The 18,513-nt window shown below is 45.5% G+C and overlaps 1 protein-coding gene and 1 non-coding gene across 6 annotated transcripts in view; both read right to left on the minus strand.

Moving 5' to 3' along the window:
* The window catches only part of LOC126284584 (optomotor-blind protein-like), a 449,788-nt gene that overhangs the window by 173,906 nt on the left and 257,369 nt on the right, over positions 1–18,513 (minus strand). The gene's annotated exons all lie outside the window — the stretch shown is intronic.
* Trnat-cgu (transfer RNA threonine (anticodon CGU)) lies at positions 13,787–13,861 on the minus strand. Its single transcript has one exon. It is a non-coding gene; the product is annotated as a tRNA-Thr (tRNA).

The following is an 18,513-nucleotide window of genomic DNA, read 5'->3' on the forward strand; positions in this document are numbered from 1 at the left end:
CACGGCTGAGCGACGCGACGCTGCCGAGTTGGCGAATCCTTTGTTCTTACGTCGCCTCCGCTCCGCCCCTCCCAGCCCATCCGGAGACTGACAGGCGCGCGCCCGCTAATGATATCGACGCCCCCCGGAGCCAAGCAATAAACGGAGCAAAGCAACCAGCGAGCTACAAGTTTGTGACGGGCGTAAATCACCGTTAATGTAAGCAGCAGTAAAGATGCGGCCGATAGCCGGACGCTGTGCTGCGGCGGAGCCGTGGGCAGCCCGGGGGCATCGCGGGGCGGCCGTCGCTCTGCCTGCCTACTTGTGGAGTTACTCGGATCACCATTAGGGGCCGGCGCCACGGAGCACGCTTTATGGCGCCGTGTGGGAGGCGAGCCGCGCGCCCTTTCCGCCCGTGTTCTCGTGGGACACACGCATTCTCGTGCCGAATATTGGGCCGAGGCTCCTTCAGACGCGCAAGTAACGTCTGGCTATCCACAAGGATTCGTATTACAGCCTCTTTCATATATTTATTTATTTATTTAACCTGGCAAGATTAGGGCCATCAGGCCCTCTCTTACATCTAACCAGGCATTCTACTTATTTTACATTCATATGTTTTTAGTAGGCATGTGAAACTACATCTTGTACAAAAAGTGAAATAAACAATTAGAAAGGTACACTTGGAAAAATACATTATTGAAGAGAAAGATTTTAGATACGAGTGCTGGCAGCAGGGAGTATGAGGGAGACTCGTGATGAAGGGAGGAGAAGAATAGAGAGACATGATGAAACATAATTAAGGAAATATAAAGGAAATATAAAGGAAAAGAAGAGATAGATGAAGAGGAAGGCATCTCTGGAGCAAGATAGGAGACGCTAGCTTTGCTATTTGACAGATGAGAGGATTGTCCTTGTACATCAATTTTGTGGTGAACTTTATGAGGATGATAGTAGAAAATGCTTAAACTTCTTCTTAAAAGCAGCAGGAGACTGAATTTTCCTCAAGGTAAGGGGCAGTTTGTTCCAGAGGCGGACTGCGGCAACTGAGAAGGAGTTTGCAAAAGTTTTTGTGTTGTGAGTGGGCACAGTTAGGATACCAGATAAGAGTGACCTCGTGTTTGGATTATGATGGCATGACAGGTTTTTAATCTCTGAAGCAAGGTACTGGGGTGCTTGCGCGACGAGGAGTCGGTGAAGTAGACATAGAGTGTGGTAGTCACGCAATTTGTCCGGCCGCAGCCACCCTAGCTCGGAGTATGAAGCACTAACATGATCATATCGGCGAATGTTTCAGGTGTAACGAACACAGGCATTCATGGTTAGCTCTAGCCGTCTTTTGTTTTCACTACTCATGCCTTGTTGAATCACATCACAATATTGGAGGTTCGGAAGAACGAGTGCTTGCACGAGCTGGCGTTTCAAGTCCTGTGGAAATATGTTCCGAAACTTTTTGAGAGCATAGAGACAAGCAGACGTCTTTCGGCACACTGCGACTGTATTCTCCGCCCAGTTGAGATGCTCATCCAAAGTTACACCTAAGTTCTTCATCATCAAGAGCCATTTTAAAGCTATCACATTCTTGAGTAGTATTCCAGTTGTGAGGGGGGCAAACGCAGTGAGGTTTTCCACAAGGAAGCATTTTTCCACCATTTCTTTTAATTACTTTTGAATACATTATGGGAGTGACAGTGATCAATGTGTTACAAATATTTACTATTAAAAACAGTCTTGATCAGGATTTATTTATTAGGGTGACGGGTTTCGACTACTGCTGTGGTCATTGTGGTGTCACCGCCAGACACCACACTTGCTAGGTGGTAGCTTTTAAATCGGCCGCGGTCCGTTAGTATACGTCAGACCCGCGTGTCGCCTCTATCAGTGATTGCACGCCGAGCACCGCCACACGGCAGGTCTAGTCTAGAGAGACTCCCTAGCACTTGCCCCAGTTGTACAGCCGACTTTGCTAGCGATGGTTCACTGTCTACATACGCTCTCATTTGCACAGACGACAGTTTAGCACAGCCTTTAGCTACGTCATTTGCTACGACCTAGCAAGGCGCCATATTCGGTTACTATGCCTTCTGAATAGATATCTTGTGACTCATGTACCGTCAAGAGTGACGTTCATCATTAATGGATTAAAGTTAAGTATCAAACACATTACGTCCGCTTTCTGAATTCTAACTTCTTGTCATGTTTCAGACCTCACGTCAGTATAGTCCGTCCCTCCTCACGCCAGGCTGCGTGAGCTAAAACGCGTGCATTTCAGCCTCCTCTAGTAACACGGTGTTGGCTCTTCTGCCCACACAACAGTCATCTTCAGACCATTGAGTAGGAACCTCTTTCTGCTGGAGAATCAGCAGAAAGAGGTTCCTACTCAATGGTCTGAAGATTACCACAGCAGTGGTCGAAACTGGTCACCTTCATAAATAAATCCTGATCAAGACTGTGCATACAATCAATACACCTGTTCCTACACCGACATCGGGCAAGCTTATCCGAATTAAAATGACTCCTCCCCTGTAAGGGAATATACACAATGCGTGTACGAGTGCAGGCTATCGACACATGGCTGACGGTATTTGGAAATTTTGGTCTCGACATGAATCGTTCTCGGATAGCCTGATGCTAAGATAACCGCTCGCGACAAGCGGGAAATCCATGTTTGAGTGCTGGCCCAGCAAAAATATACATTGTCGTCATTCTGTCATACAAATGATGGTTGTCCATATTCGCAGTAGCGTAGATCATAAGTAGGTACCTGTCAGAAGTGTGGGCACGCGTTTTCTCGAAGAACGGTAAAGGCACGGCGGACTGCGTGAGGACGCGCTGAGCAGCTCGGGACGGCAGTTGCGTGTCTGGTTGGAGCGAGGCCCGGCTATAGGAAGGAGCAGGTAGGAGGGCGTAATTATACGCGCCCGATGCCGGGGGCGTTCCGGGGCTGACACCTCACCACTAAATTTACCCGCCACTAAATCGCCCTGGGAGGCGAACCCGCGCCCGACCAGGGAAACGAGGCGGCCGCGGGCACCACGCTGCAGGTAGCCCCGGGATCCCGCCTGCTGTAATTACCCCGCATTTTCCGGATGGTTCGCCGTTAGTATCTGCTCTGCCCCATCGGCACCCAACCAGCTGACGCCGCGTTCTGAGCCAAATCGGAAACAAAACACTATCACTCCGTGTCATCAGCTCGCACCCTAACCCGAACGTATACCACAGATTCCAGAGGCAGAAATCACCTCCGAAGAGTCCATACAGATATCTCTCCTCTTAAGCCTAAGGAATCCAGTAGCAAGGGACCTGTAAGTGAGGTATGTGAACGTAAGATCGATTAACACTGAGCGTCAACGTATCGAAAGGATCGAGTGAAGTTGTGCTTTGGTAAGAAACTGCACTCATATTCCGAAAGACCGAGGTTCAAAGCCCCTCGTATCCCCAAATCGCTTAAAAGTGAACACATGGGTGGTTAATTTTCTATGGTACCGTATATTACCTTTCCCATTCTTCCCCAAATCAAGCTTGTGCTACATCTTTAACGACCTTGTCGTCGACGGGACGTTAAACATTAACATTCCTTTGCTACCGAATTGGAAGACAATATCACCGTTAAATTAAGGTGTGCTTTCACAAGACGGAATGTCAACACGAAGCCACTTCCCTTATAGTAATACCGAACGGTAAAAGTGATGCAATTCCTGGTGCAAAAAGTCCGAATATACAGCGTGAGCATACAGAACGTCCCAGGAGGAATCGTCTGTATGCAGTGCTGTGACAGCAACGATCATTCGAAGCAAAAATGTCTAGTAAACATGGGCTCGAAAATGTATATCTTAAGAGTTATAAGCACCTGTTCACAAGAAGAGATGTGCACAGTAGCGAAAATGAGCAAGTGCTCGTAGCTGTTAGGGTATGCACTTCAGAGCATAGAGAAAGGGAGTGAGACCGCGTTACAGCCCATCCCAGTGTTATTCAATATGTAAATGAGCAATCAGTAAAGAATATGGACAAATTCTGAGAAACGAATTAAAATTCAGAGGGAAGTAATAAAAACTTTAGGGTTGCTGTTGACATCGTAACTGTGTCAGAAACAGCAAAAGACTTGGAAGAGCAGGGATGGATAGTGCCTTAAAGGGAAATTACAAGGTGAACATCTAGAAGAGTGAAACAATAGTGTGGGATATAGTCAAATTCAGTCAGGCGAAAGTACATGCAAAAGTAGTACATGATTTTTGCTATTTTGGCAGTGAAATGCCTGATGAATGTCGAAATAGAGAGAGCACAGAAGAGAGGTCGGCAATAATGACAAAAGCATTACAGGAAAAGAGATTTTTTTTAATTCTAATACAGTTGAGAAGTCTTTTCTAAAGGTATATGTCTGCAGTGTAGTATTATACCGACGTGGAACGTTGAGGATAGGTAGTTCAGAGCTGAAGAGAGTAAAGGTTTTCGTAATGGAGTGCTACTGAAGAGTTCTGAAGGTTAGATGCATAGTTCTAGTACATGATGAAGAGGCAGGTAATCGAATTTGGAAATAAACAAAAGTATGGCACAACTTAAACTAAAAGTGGACGTCGGTCGTATCCTCAGACATCAAGGAATTCGCAGTTTGGCAGTAGAGAGAAATGTGGGGAATAAGAAATATAGAGGCAGCCCAAGGGATTTATACAGAATCAGGTTCAGCTGTTTGTAGTTGCAGTAGTTATTTACATTACTATATAAAGACAAGTCGTTGTTACCAAAAACGTCGGGAAATGCTGTGCCGATTTACTTCAGGTTTTTACTTGATACTCTAACAAAAGTTCGGACGGACATAGGCTGCATGTTATTTAAAGTATCTGGTACATAAACATACATTTAAATTCTATATTGCCATATAAAGGTAAGTTTGAGTTCAACATTATTATCAACAATCTCGGAAAGTTCTTGACCGATTTATTTCCAATTTTGCACAATACCCCAATAAACGTTAGGACGGACATAGGCTACTTATTATTTTTTGAATATATAAGAATTTATACACTATGCATAGAATAAATGTTATTAGCAAATATCTCGCGAAGTACGGTGGCCGTACTTCAGATTTTTACGCGAGACTAATAAACCTTTGCACAGATTTAGACTATTTAATTTTAAAATATATTCGTACATAAATATATGTTTAAAATCTTCTATATTACTACATGAAGGCATGTTGTTGTTCAACATTGCTACCAAAAATCTCGAAAAATTTTTGCGCGGTTTTTGTCAAAGTTTTGCACAACATACTAATAAATTATCAGAGACAGACACAGACTATATATTTCTTTAAACGATAATGTGCAGGTTTTCTGTTAAAACGAACTGCGAGAAAGAAAATGCTATTCTGCACAGTGAAAATGTGCAGTATTGTTTTCTTCCTCGCAGTCGATCCACAATACCATAGCAGAGCATTTAAATTATTAGACAAATTTCCCCCCCCCCCCCCAAACATATTCTTTCTTTCTATATAATTTTTTAAAGAAAAATTGTCACAATTTATTTTCTTCCGGTTTTAAAAGAAAAAGGGAAAGTTTTATTTATGGCATATCGGCTTATGACTGCAATAACTCTACGGAATCTGAATGGTACGAAACATCACAATCCTATCTATTTGCAGACTATAGCTGTGCAAAATACTGTCATTGATACAACAGCTTGAGTGTTCTCTCTCATACACTGTGTACTAACGATCCCAACGATGTTTGCTATTCATTTTAAACAACGTCAGTCCCCAATCAAATTATTTGCAGTAACAATAAACAAGATGCAAGGACAAAGAGATGGGAAAAGGGTAGAAAATGGTGGAGGGGGAGGAAATGGATATAGAGAGTAGGGACAAGGTGATGAACAGAGAGAGGGAGGAGAAGGTGAAGCTTCGACAAATGGGGGAGGAGGAAGAGTTGGAATATGAGAGTGGGGAGAAGGTGATGAGCAGAGAGAGAGAGAGAAAGGAAGGTGTTTACGATGTTATAGCATATCTGTGCATATTTATGAGTTGTGATGCATTTCCGGGTTCGCTGGTTCGGACATAAAGAGCCTTGCACAGCGTAGACTAGCATGGAGGGATGCTACAAACCAGTGTTCGGAGTGAATAACACAACAACAAAGTATGTAACGTAGCGCTACTGTCAGAGACTATTTTACTATGCAGCAGAAACTAAACGATTGGCTCAAGTTCCAGATACCGGCCACAATGTCGGCTAATCCAAATCTGCCGTCTGCGACGAGCACGAGCTGCCGGTGATGGCGCCGAACGAGTAAATTCGTTGGAGGGCGTAGAGCGCAGGGCGTTTTCATTACGTCTGCCGTCGACCAGACCGTGGCGCCGGATGAGACGCCGCGCGCAGACGCCGTCCGGCGTCCCCGGGGAGATTGAATTTCCGGGGGCGTGCACTTCAAAGCGAATCCCACCTGCGGCCGACGCCGGCGACGGCGCCAGCGGACGCACCGTAATGTACCGCGGCCGCTGCCTCCTCTCCACGCACAAAGGGCATTAGCGGCGCGAGGTCCTGCGTGAGCACCCGCAATACGCCAAATTTCTTCGCCCGACAATGGGGGCGCCGCTCTGAAACCTACCCGTCTTACTACGGCTGAGCTACTGCCACGGGAGCAGTGGCAACCTCCAAAATCTGTGATCCGACGCAGATTCAGTCTTTGCAGAATGTTCCGCTTCATTAATCTAGAGGCACTGCTGCGTTTTGAGTTAGAAGTGCGTTGATTCTTGTGAATCTTCTACTATACATCTACATCTGTACTCTGCAAGCAGCCTTATCGTGCGTGGCGGAGGGTGGTTTGTGTACAATCGGAGTTGTAAAACTACCGTGAGCTACCGTAAGTAAGCTAGACTAACGTTGTTTTCCCGTAGAGGTCGCAATTACGTTAGTTGTGCGTCAGGTGTGTTTCATACATATCAGGACTGACCTCATTCAACTCATTGTTTGCGTATGTGATCAGTGTGCTACTAGATTCACCTAGAAACCGGAAGCGGTGAACCGTCTACAAACTGAGTGAGCAAACGTGAATGGTCCTCTTACCTACGGAACATTTACATTCTATGTAGTTACCTTGCTGTCTGTTACTTAAGAGTAAATGGTATATATAGCAAAATTCAAACTGACAACGAATAATTCAGGTTTAATTTCAAAATTGTTGAATTGTTACGTGAAACAGAGGACTATTATAGAAAAAATTATAAAGATTTTAAATTTTCTGGCAGATTAAAACTGTGTGCTGGAATTCGGGACGAGGTAGAGCACTTGCAGCGAAAGGCATAGGTCCCGAGTTCGAGTCTCGTTCCGGCACGCAGTTCTAATCTTCCAGGAAGTTTCACATCAGTGCGAACTCCGCTGCAGAGTGAAAGTTCGTTCCTGGCAGTTGTTTTGCGCTGGAACGCTTCATGGTGTGTAGGATCTGCTTTTTCCCTGAATAGTCTCTATCTTTCTGACTGGGCATCGTTCTCTTTCTCTTAGATTTTCTGTTAGCTTCAAATTGCTATGAACCACTGCGCTTTTGCACTTAGTAATAGCACCAATGGCTTTGGATAAGCCATACAATCTCTTATTCTATCTGCAGCCCCTTCCGTTCTTTCTGCAGTAATAGATACCAGAAAGTTACCATTATAAGTTCCGATCTTACGTGGAAGCACAAGTTAGTAGTGTAGCTCGGAGAGGTGTTCTATCTACTGTTCGTCTGAGGAGAGTGATGATTACAGCGAGCTGTTAAGACACTAACTCTTTGACTGTGAACAAAGACCCAAGGAAGAGGGAGAGGAGGAGGAAGAGGGGGAGGGAGGCAGGAGGTACGGGCATGGTGGACTGAGCTGCTCCACAGACACTTGCAGTCGACTGTACCGCTACAGAACATGATTAAGGCCGAAGTGAGACGCGACCTTTGTGGTGCAGAGAAATGGCCCGGGGCCGGGTCGCTTCGGAAGGGCGAAGGGCAAAGGGCGGGCGGCCAGGCTGGCTGGCGCTGCTATCGCCCTTCCTCCTGAGTCCCTCCCCCTTTTCTCACTTGGCAGTCTCCTACCTCATGCAAACTCGATCATATTCTGAAGCACGACGCAACGCGTGGTCCTTCAGATAGCTGCGCCAGGCCAGCACAAGCGGCACCTATCCTGGAGGATCGGCTGTTGAGTCCCTCATGATATTCTAACACACGACTAAGTGAGATAAGGTAATTAGGTTTGCAAGGAACTAACCGTATGCAGCTTCTATCAGAGATGGAACACGCCATTGCTTTACTAAGACTCTTTGATAAGAAAAAGTGCTCTATTTATCCGCACAGGGTGATTCAGTTGCCCCTACCGATATCGTTTTACGCAACCCGCAATGTTGTACCTGCCCTCAAAAACCACGCTCAATTTAGTCCTACAGAAAAATGAACTTAACCTTTTTGTAGAAAATATAATGTAGTTAAATTTTGAAACGCCATATGTTTTTACTGAAGGTCGTAGTTTTCAAGTTATTCTAGAAAAATGTACAAAATTAACCTTCAAATGTACCCACACTTCGCCCCACCGGTCAGGATATCTAATATATCGGTGATGATACCACCTCCTACAACTTCACAAAAATTTGCGACTACAATAATTATTTACCCACATTCGACCTTCTTTGGTCTTAATTGACAGGCCTTATTATGCCACCGACTTAGTCGTGCATTTACAAATTGTAAAACTGATGTTCGTGCGAATTTTACCTAACAATTTTGTGAATTATGACAGCATAAAATAAAAAATTACATCGTTTTGTTCGTCAGGTTTTCTGATTTCGAAACAGCTGTGCTTGTAAGGGTTAAGTTCGATCGAATTGTCAACGTAATTAGTTTTGGCGTAACGTTTGCAAAATTTGTTTTTCTTTCAGTACCCTCACAGGCACGTTGAATAATCAATAATAAATTAATAACTGCTATGCTGGTGGCGTAATAACCCAATCAATAGAGACCAAAAACGTCGAATATCGGGAGTAGTTAGCGTAGTCAAAAATTTCTGTACAGTGGTAAGAGGGATGAGTGTCGGGCTGGAACTGTGTTTAAAGGTCACTTTTTGTGCGTTTGTCTTGAATAACTAGAAAATCGTGGCCTCCAGCAAAAACTTATTCCAGCACAAAATTTAATTACTTAAAATTTCCAAAAAAATGTCATGTTCATTTTTTTTGGTAACACTAATCGTTTGCGCCTGTCAAGCGAGAGAATATGGAAATTTCGTGCGCGGTCTTTGAAGACCTGATATAACACTGCATGTTGCATGAAATATCAGTGGGGGCAGCTGAATCATCGTCTATATCACGTTAATATTCTCGTAACCTTTGTGTGTGTATCAGTACTCATTCTTATCTGCTCCTGAGTATATTCATAAGCTCCCACTTACGTTTCTGAAGGACAGTGTACGTTATTGAATTAACGTCAAACATATTAAATACAAACTGGTAAAATACAAGGTCATTAAGTTCTTACAGTGTAATAATGTGACTTCACTAACTGGAATACATGCAGATCAGTTTATCTTGACTATTTCGATTGCTACTGAACGCTGGGGCGAAATGTATAAAGGTTAGTGATTAACATTTTGTCGACGACTATAATTAGAGGTCGGCCGCGGTAGCCGTGCGATTCTAGGCGCTCCAGTCCGAAGCCGCGCTGCTGCTACGGTCGCAGGTTCGAACCCTGCCTCGGGCATGGGTGTGTGTGATGTCCTTAGGTTAGTTAGGTTTAAGTAGTTCTAAGTTCTAGGGGACTGATGACCACAGCAGTTGAGTCCCATAGTGCTCAGAGCCATTTGAACCTTTTTTTTTTTGTAATTAGAGGCGGGGTCTGAGGTTTTATTGGGGGGATATATGAGATAGGAATCCAGCTATGTCTTTTTCAAAGGACCATAACGACATTCGTCTTAACCGATCAAGAAAAGCTATGAATAAACTAGATCTGGATGGGCAGACGGGAATACGAAACATCGTTCCCTCGAAGTTACAACTCAAGGGTAAAAACACACAGCAGATTGCAGCCAGTCGCTGTTTATTTTCTCAGCACACTAATTTCTCCAAGACCTGGCTTTCAAACATCGACAGGCTCTTTATTTGATGGTGGCGCAGTAAACTGCGTCCTTAATTACCTGCAGATTATCGCACAAAATTGTACTGCCGCCGCCGTAGAAGAGAGATGACTTGCTAAGTACTTTGATAAGTTCCTCGGAATGTAGAGCATTCAACGATACGCTAGAGTTTATCAACAATAACTGAAAAGCCGGTGATTCACTCACAGCATGGTACTATTACTTCGGAAAGGGGTGGCGGAGAGGAAGATTCCATTTATGTCTCCCTGACCATGCATAAAGTCCAATAGGCTAAACTGCTGTGCCTCTAACTACGTGAATTCGCTTCAACAAATTTCAGGATAAGCACGGGAAACAAATTGACGACTGAATCCGGCTTTCCCCTATACAAGCGATCATTCAATCGTAATCACACAAACATCCAGGGACCTCAAATACTGAGAGTAGGCAATGAGAGACGGTCACACACGAAGTCAAAAGAACGTGGGAGCGTCGGAGAATGTACGTCGTAGCAGGAAGCCGAAGACAACTTCCTGGTGCGTCGACTTAATGGGGTACTTCTGGGGACTTAACAGCCTCGTTCTCAACAGTTACGGGGAGAAACGAGATAGGATGCGTAGCTACTGTGAAATGCAAATTTCTCTCCGGAGTTACTAGCTAGCTCGATCATCGAGAAAGAATGTCGGAGGAGGCGTCCCGCAGCCCATCATACAGCATTTGTGCTTGAATAAACCCAACGCACCACATTAACGGCGCCGGGAAGGTCGCAGTAGCCGCCGGACGTTTTATCAGCGATGTGCGCGCAGCGGCGCAGGTAGGCGATGGAATTCGAATACCGCGTCACACATTTACACAGGGCGCCTACCGCACAGCCAGACGAATGTAAGCGTGGAAGAAGATGTGGCATCAGATTTCCCGCGCCGCAGTAGACACGAAACAAATTACATCAGTTATCTGGCGGACAGTCTGGTCAGGTAACGACCGGCCGGCGCCTCGAAACAAAGCTCGAGTGGTGGGGGTAGGAGGATTACGACTGTTATGGGGAGGGGAAGGGAGGGAGGGGGGAGGGAGGAATGCCGAAGACGCCGGAACGGGCTGGCGCCGACGCCGATCAGCTGTCGGCGCCTGCCAGCAGGTGGGCGCAGGCGCGGTGCAGGTAGAAGCGGGCGCCTCTCCGCCATCCATCACCGACCTCGCCGGGGGCCCGGCCGTAAACAAACAGCTCATTATAACAAAAACAAACAGCGGACAGCGGTACAGTCCGACGCGCTCCACCTGACACGCACCTACCGGCCGCAACTCCCGTTCCCTCCATCTGATCCTTTACGTCCGAGTAGCAGCTAGAATTGCGAATTCCTCTTGGCCTCTATCGAGAGTATTACACTACGTCAATAGTAGGAAAGTTCCTCCAAATGTGACAGCTATGATCAGTAGGTACAAAGGTCGTCCCAAACTGATCTACACTTTATTTTTTCCCATTTGACTCATCATTAGAGTTGCAATTGGTTCAAATGGCTCTGAGCCCAAAGGGACTTATCTTCTAAGGTCATCAGTCCCCTAGAACTTAGAACTACTTAAACCTAACTAACCTAAGGACATCACACAGACAGGATTTGAACCTGCGACCGTAGCGGTCGCGCGGTTCCAGACTGTAGCGCCTAGAATCACTCGGCCACTCCGGCGGTCCATTACAGTTGCAGGTATGTAGTATTATGGTGTAACCGTAGATGACGAGGCCATCGCGAGAAGTGTTATCCCTGCACAGTACAGCCCACGAATACAGGAATGCACGGTAAGGATCACGAGGTGTACGCGCAGTAGGAAACCGCGACACTGACGTCAGAGTGAACCCAGCACTCAGTAGCCTGCACTTGCCATGACGATTGCGTGGTAATTGCATTTATGAGTGAAAACAAGGTTGTTTACGGAAGTGTGAATTTTTCTTAGTAACTGTCGATTGAGTACAGATGACACCGTAATTTTCGGTATTTTAAAGGATTTCTCAGAGTAAGTTTTTAAGTGAAGAATAATGGTTTGCTGCTCGATCGCCAGTTGTACTTAGAACAGCAGACAAATAAATAAGTTAGCAGTTAAATTTCATACATTTCGAAAAAAGAATGAGACGAAATTGATAAATACTTGTAAAGATGCAGATTCGTTTCCATTTGAAAACGCTCGTGTCTAGTTGAAAATGATGGCGTCTGCTCAACACTTCTCAATGTTTCGTATTATGAAAGGCACTTGAAAACGGAACTGTTGATTATTCGTTCGAAACGCAAGTTGAAGACTGATACCGTTTCAGATCTAAACGTACTATCCTCTGGTGCAATGAAGGAAATATTCGGGTACAAAATCAAAGCTGCTGTGAAGCAGAAAATATTTTACAGGTAAATATATTACTAATTAAAAAGAAATTACTACTAGACACAACATTAACAGTGGAAAGAAGCACAGTTGCGAATGCGACAAGGCGTGCTCACGCCAAAAATTAGAAACTATGGAAACAGAAATAAAAGACATTAGGCAAATGAATCCACATTTAGAGGATCATCTCTCACTATGTAGCGCTGAGTTCCTGAACTTGAGACATGTTCGAAATGTGATTCAGGGATCTTTCTTGGTTAATAGCAAGTGATTACGAAAGGACGGTGATATAACTGGTCACCTGAAGATATTGCAAAGGCTGCGATTATACGTTGCCTATTTTATAAAGCGTTACCCTTTGCTGTAACGTGTTTCGTAGACCGAGCATTTTCATCACAATGAAAGCTATCCAGAAGGCAAAGAAAAAGAGCAAAAGTAGTAAGCGTACTGAGAATGGAGAAAGACACAAACTGAAAAAAAGTCGTAACATAACTTTCCAGAATAGAAAAAGAAAACATGTTAACATAGTGAAAGAGTTTAAAATGACCTTGTGGGGGTTTCTTCGTACTGCAGGTGTATGAGGCATAAGCCTGTGTGAGTCTCTTCGGCCGGAAATAAATCAGTACGTTCCGAGATGATAAATGAAGTTGACAACCTTCGGAGGCTTTACACTAGCATTTCACCGACCTTAGAAAAAGTACTCAGACTCAAGTAAAGTTTAATAAAAATAACAGTAAATATTCTAAAACAGGAAAAAAAATCTCGATTACGTTCATACCTGCTTATGAGTGAAACGTGTGCCAACAAGCTCCAATGCAGTGCAGGGTCGTTGGAGAGTCCACAGTGACGTCACAGTTCACAGCCCGCCTGCGCGTGGCCCTTACATGTATGTATTCTAGAATCCGCAGTTGAGCCCATTTTCCCAGCTGCGGTGATGATGTGAGCACCAGGTGTAGCGCTGAACGACATAGTTTCCTTGGAAAGAGGGTGTATTCACCAGCGATTGGTGACAGTGTCTGTCGAAAGTCACCACTTTGGAATGGTGAACCGAGTTCCGTGCTGCTTTCAGTTCGACACAAGACACTGGTCGATGTGTGAGGCCAGCCTCGAGGAACCTGGTGTCTTCATGGCTAGGGAACGGTACTGCACAACGCTGGAGAAATTACGGTGTGCAATTAAGGCGAAACGTCCAGGAAAACTACGACAAGGGCTGCTTCTGCTTCATGACAACACACTTCCCCGTATCGCGAATATCGTAACGCAGAAGTTACGCCAACTCAAATGGGAGACATTCGATCACCCGCGCTACAGTCCTGATCTCCCCCAATGCGATTATCACGCCTTTGAAACTTCCTGGCAGATTAAAACTGTGTGCCCGACCGAGACTCGAACTCGGGACCTTTGCCTTACGCGGGCAAGTGCTCTACCAACTGAGCTACCGAAGCACGACTCACGCCCGGTACTCACAGCTTTACTTCCGCCAGTTCCTCGCCTCCTCCCTTCCAAACTTTACAGAAGCTCTCCTGCGAACCTTGCAGAACTATCACTCCTGAAAGAAAGGATATTGCGGAGACATGGCTTAGCCACAGCCTGGGGGATGTTTCCAGAATGAGATTTTCACTCTGCAGCGGAGTGTGCGCTGATATGAATTTCATATCAGCGCACACTCCGCTGCAGAGTGAAAATCTCATTCTGATCACGCCTTTGGTTCCCTAAAGAAAGGTCTCGAGGCTGTGCAGTATGCAGTCGTAACTTCTTCACGCAGCAGGAAGGTGTTTTACCAGACGACTTGGTGCGTCGATGGGATGATTGCCTCCAGTCCTCACGGAGATTTTGTCTGATTGGCATACCGATTCTGGACTGTATGACCTCGGAACGGAAATTTTTTGGTCACCTCTTCCAACATATTGTCAAGGCCCAACTGACGTCTCCTCAGCGAATGGAGCTGTTGAAGACGCAGCACGGTTATGGGCCGCGGTGGGAAGCCCGGACTACCTCGCGCCTCTGCAGACGCCTCTCACGGCAGCGAGGAAGCACTTCCCTCTTGAGCGAACGAGCGACACGCTGCGCGCCAATTGGTGCCCATTGCGAGCCGACTGGCTGCGAGGCGCCTGGTCCCTGGGAGCTTACGCCAGCGCTGCGTGTCGCCACCGGAAGCAACCACTCCCTACAATAAGTGGCGCCAGCGACCACGGCTCACCAGAGGACGCTACCAAGCGAAAGTACTCCCCAAGTCACAGTACTCTGGTCTGATGCCGGCTCACGCCACTGAATCTTGTGCAGGTAACTGCTAGAGGATGCTGCAGTTCGCCAGCAGCCTTCAGCAAAGGCCACCTGAATGTCTTGTAAATAAAACTGTATTGATCTATTAATATATTTCTTTATTTCTCATGTCTTTTCGGCTACTGCCGTCGTCAAATATAAAAAAAACTTAGAACTTGCAAAGCAAATTTCAGTGTCACTATTAAAAAAACTGTCACTGGACCTTAGTATGGAAGTTGCAGGTCTTTTGTTGCGTGACAATGGCAGCAGCCGAAACGGTTGTTTTTTCGTACAGTATCCCCCCCTCCTCCATCTCTCTCTCTCTCTCTCTCGTACACACACACACACACACACACACACACACACACACACACACACACACACACATACACACACACATACACGATAATGGTGACTCCCCTCAACTTTGCAGTTCGTTTTACACGGCGATATAAATTCCGCTGTATTTCCGCTGAAAAGCTCACATGACTACAGGAAACCTCACTACAAAATGATTTTGCATAACATCATTTTCGACTATGATTGATAGCACAGTTTGAGAATCGAAAGGCAGTTTCCAGGGAAAGTATTCTCGTTACCGAAGATTTGTTCCATAAAAGTGAATCCCGGTCTCTGATTACTGTGAAAAATGTTAGTTGTTATTGGTCATTGTCACTGGTAGTTGCCTAGTCATTGGTTCAAATCCAGATCTTTGTTCCATTTTAGCTTTGGAACAATAAGGTAACCTTCCTTAGTGTAGTGAGACTAATTTGTATGTTTCATGAGGATGAATGTAAGTGTTCAACTATTTTGTGGTTGCCTGTGTGAATGTACAGTTTTTTTAATCTAACAATCAGGCTGATCAGCACATTATGAGGCTATATCGTACTTCGCCCTGAACGCCACAAAGTGTACTGAAACCAACGAGTACATGAGAGCTGTTAGAGGCAACGGATGGAAGAGATCCTGAGAGACGAAAGATTTATTAGGAGATATTTGAGAGAGCGCAGTGTCTGCAAAGAAGACTGCGTAATTGATGTCAGCCTGTAGAAAGATTCTGAGGACACCATCATATAATTTGTGTAGTGACGAAGCTAAATGAAACTGTCATCAAAACAAATTTTTGTCTGTAAAACACCGTGGATTACTAGATATGGTCCTATTACAGGTGATACGCCGTTGGCGTCCTCCGACCTTTAAACTGGCTAACCAGTCAAATGTAGAGGGTGTATTATAAGGGGACCTATCGTTTGACGTGGACTTAAAACCACGGACATTTCAGAAATTTTCACTTTAACAAACATTGCCAGCGGTGGAAGAAATGGCAAATGACAGGTTAAAGTCCTAGGAGTGATCGGGCGTCAAACCCGTAATCCTTCGATTTGTAGTCTGGCACTTTACCGGTTTTTTTTTTCGTTCTGTCCATTTCATCGTCATCTTTTGTCAGTAGTTTTGTGTGGATGTCTCATGCCATCTCTCAACTTCCCATCGAGGTAAACTACACTGTTTTTTTTTTTTACGGAATACTAACAAGAGAGATTAGAACGTGCAGCTTAGCTCTTTTTTTCATGTTCCACTGGATAGTATAGAAGGTATGGAAGTGATCAATAACGCTCTGAAGTACCCACAGTTATGTAACTGTGGGCAGAACAAGTGCACAGTATATCCATTTATCGTTCTTCATTGACTGACGTGAGAAAGGATCGAACCTTAGGCAGTATTACGTCCATTAGCGAGAAGTTGCTGATGAAGAAAAGAATGAGAGAGGGATGGATGGACAAGCAAAATTTAACGGCAAGCAGTTGCGACGAATTAGAGTTAGGTGTTAGAACTCCACGGTACTGATGGAGGATGAGGGAAGAGGGGGGACGGGGGGAGGGGGGGGCGACACACGCGTGGTCATTAGGTGGTGCTGGTTATTGTCGGACTGTTGTAGTATCGCGTGTCGTCAGACAAACAGCCTCGTGATTAATGGCTCTGCGGCCTGCAGATCACGCTTGGCCGGTCAGCCTATCCAGATCTGCCCTCAGGTTACGGCAAAGTGATTTCTGGCTGGCGAGTGCCAAATGAGGCCCTCAGGCTTATTAATGACACTAGTCAGTCCCCGCTGCGTTTCATCGCGCCGAGAGGCTGCAACTGATATAGGCACCTCGAGGGCTCCTTTGGGCCAGGAGATCTCTCAACGACCATTGGAGAGGACAGCCGTCGATGTGGTGGCACTTTCAAAGCCTCCGCGGCGATTGCAAAATGTTCATCATGGGCCGATCTGACATTGGACCTAAAATTCTCTTTCCATGAAAAGCGACATAAAAAGAATCAGTCATAAACGTGAGATTCAATTCGCGGAACTTATTATTTCAGTCGATGCTTTGTAAATCTATAAACCGATATAATCACCGGACGACTGATAACAGAATACGTAATCACACATTCAGTCATCTAGATGATCGAGCGTGCTGTAACGCGGTGGCTCTCAAAAGCAGCTTGCCAATTCGACTGAAGACGATCATTGCTGCCTGATCCACAATGGGAGAGAATATTCTGGTGTGCAGCTTCTCTCTTATTGTACTTCCAGTAAAATTATTGGGAATGAGGGCAGTGGATCCCATGCAAGCAAGCGGCTGTAATCTACGTGTTCTCCTTCACTCTCTTAGAAAGAAGCACGGTTCACGTTACTTAGTCATTCGATTTTTATCAGCCATGCTGTTGAATGGTTTCCTGAATAAACTGTCTATGATTAACTCTTCAACGAACGGGTATGCTAAGCACGGAGGCTTCTTTGTGTCAAGTTAGAGGAATGCTGTCTGTGATGAAGCACATATCATCTTCTCCATCCCCTCTTTTTCATAAACTGTCTCGTCATACACATAGCAATGCACACATAAATAGCACTGCACACATAAATAAACACGGTGCAGTTATACTCTTGATACGTTATCTACAAGAAACAGACGGAGCAATGCTAATTTTAGGATTTATCTTAAAAGATGGGCTCAGCAAAGGCAAACCTACGTATCCAGCATATGTGCGTCTAGAGAAAGCTTCTGATAATATAGTCAGGATTACGCTCTTTGGAATTTTGAACGTAGCTGGCACAAATGCTTACCGAAATGACATTTACAACTTGCACAGAGTCAAGATTGAAGTTATTAGAGCCGGCCGGTGTGGCCGTGCGGTTCTAGGCGCTTCAGTCTGGAACCGCGTGACCGCTACGATCGCAGGTTCGAATCCTGCCTCGGGCATGGATGTGTGTGATGTTCTCGGGTTAGTTAGGTTTAAGTAGTTCTAAGTTCTAGGGGACTGATGACCTCAGATGTTAAGTCCCATAGTGCTAGGAGCCATTTAAACCATTTTTTGAACAACTTGGGATTAACATACTGTTATTATCCAGCGCAGTACATTCAGTGATCCAATCAACTGTTTGGGATGATCTTCGTCCAACCTTCGAACTTGCTATCGTAAAGCCACAGGCGTGTCACACAGTCGACAGTGAATTGTAAGGTTTTAGTCCACTGGCAGTTATCAACGATAAAACAAAGTATCATGTCGGCAAAACGAGGGAAACAACACGCCAAGTGAGTAGCAGTCGTCGGTGGTCTGGATCTGACGGGAGCAGAATGGCTTACAGCCACTGTCCGGATTAGCAGCGTGTGTGCACGGCGCGGCTGTGCTGTTTCGCCTCGACTCTCCCGCCGTCCTCAGCAGTTGGTGGTCTGTTGGCGGCCGCCCCGAGGGCTATCGCGTGTGGCGCGCCGGCACACCCTGCCAGGGAATGCGTTATGTTAATGACGCACGATACAGTCGCTGGTCGCTGCGGGGTCCGGCGCCTGCCTGCC

Source organism: Schistocerca gregaria, chromosome 8 (assembly GCF_023897955.1).
Source record: "Schistocerca gregaria isolate iqSchGreg1 chromosome 8, iqSchGreg1.2, whole genome shotgun sequence".
In the NCBI taxonomy this organism is placed as follows: domain Eukaryota; kingdom Metazoa; phylum Arthropoda; class Insecta; order Orthoptera; family Acrididae; genus Schistocerca; species Schistocerca gregaria.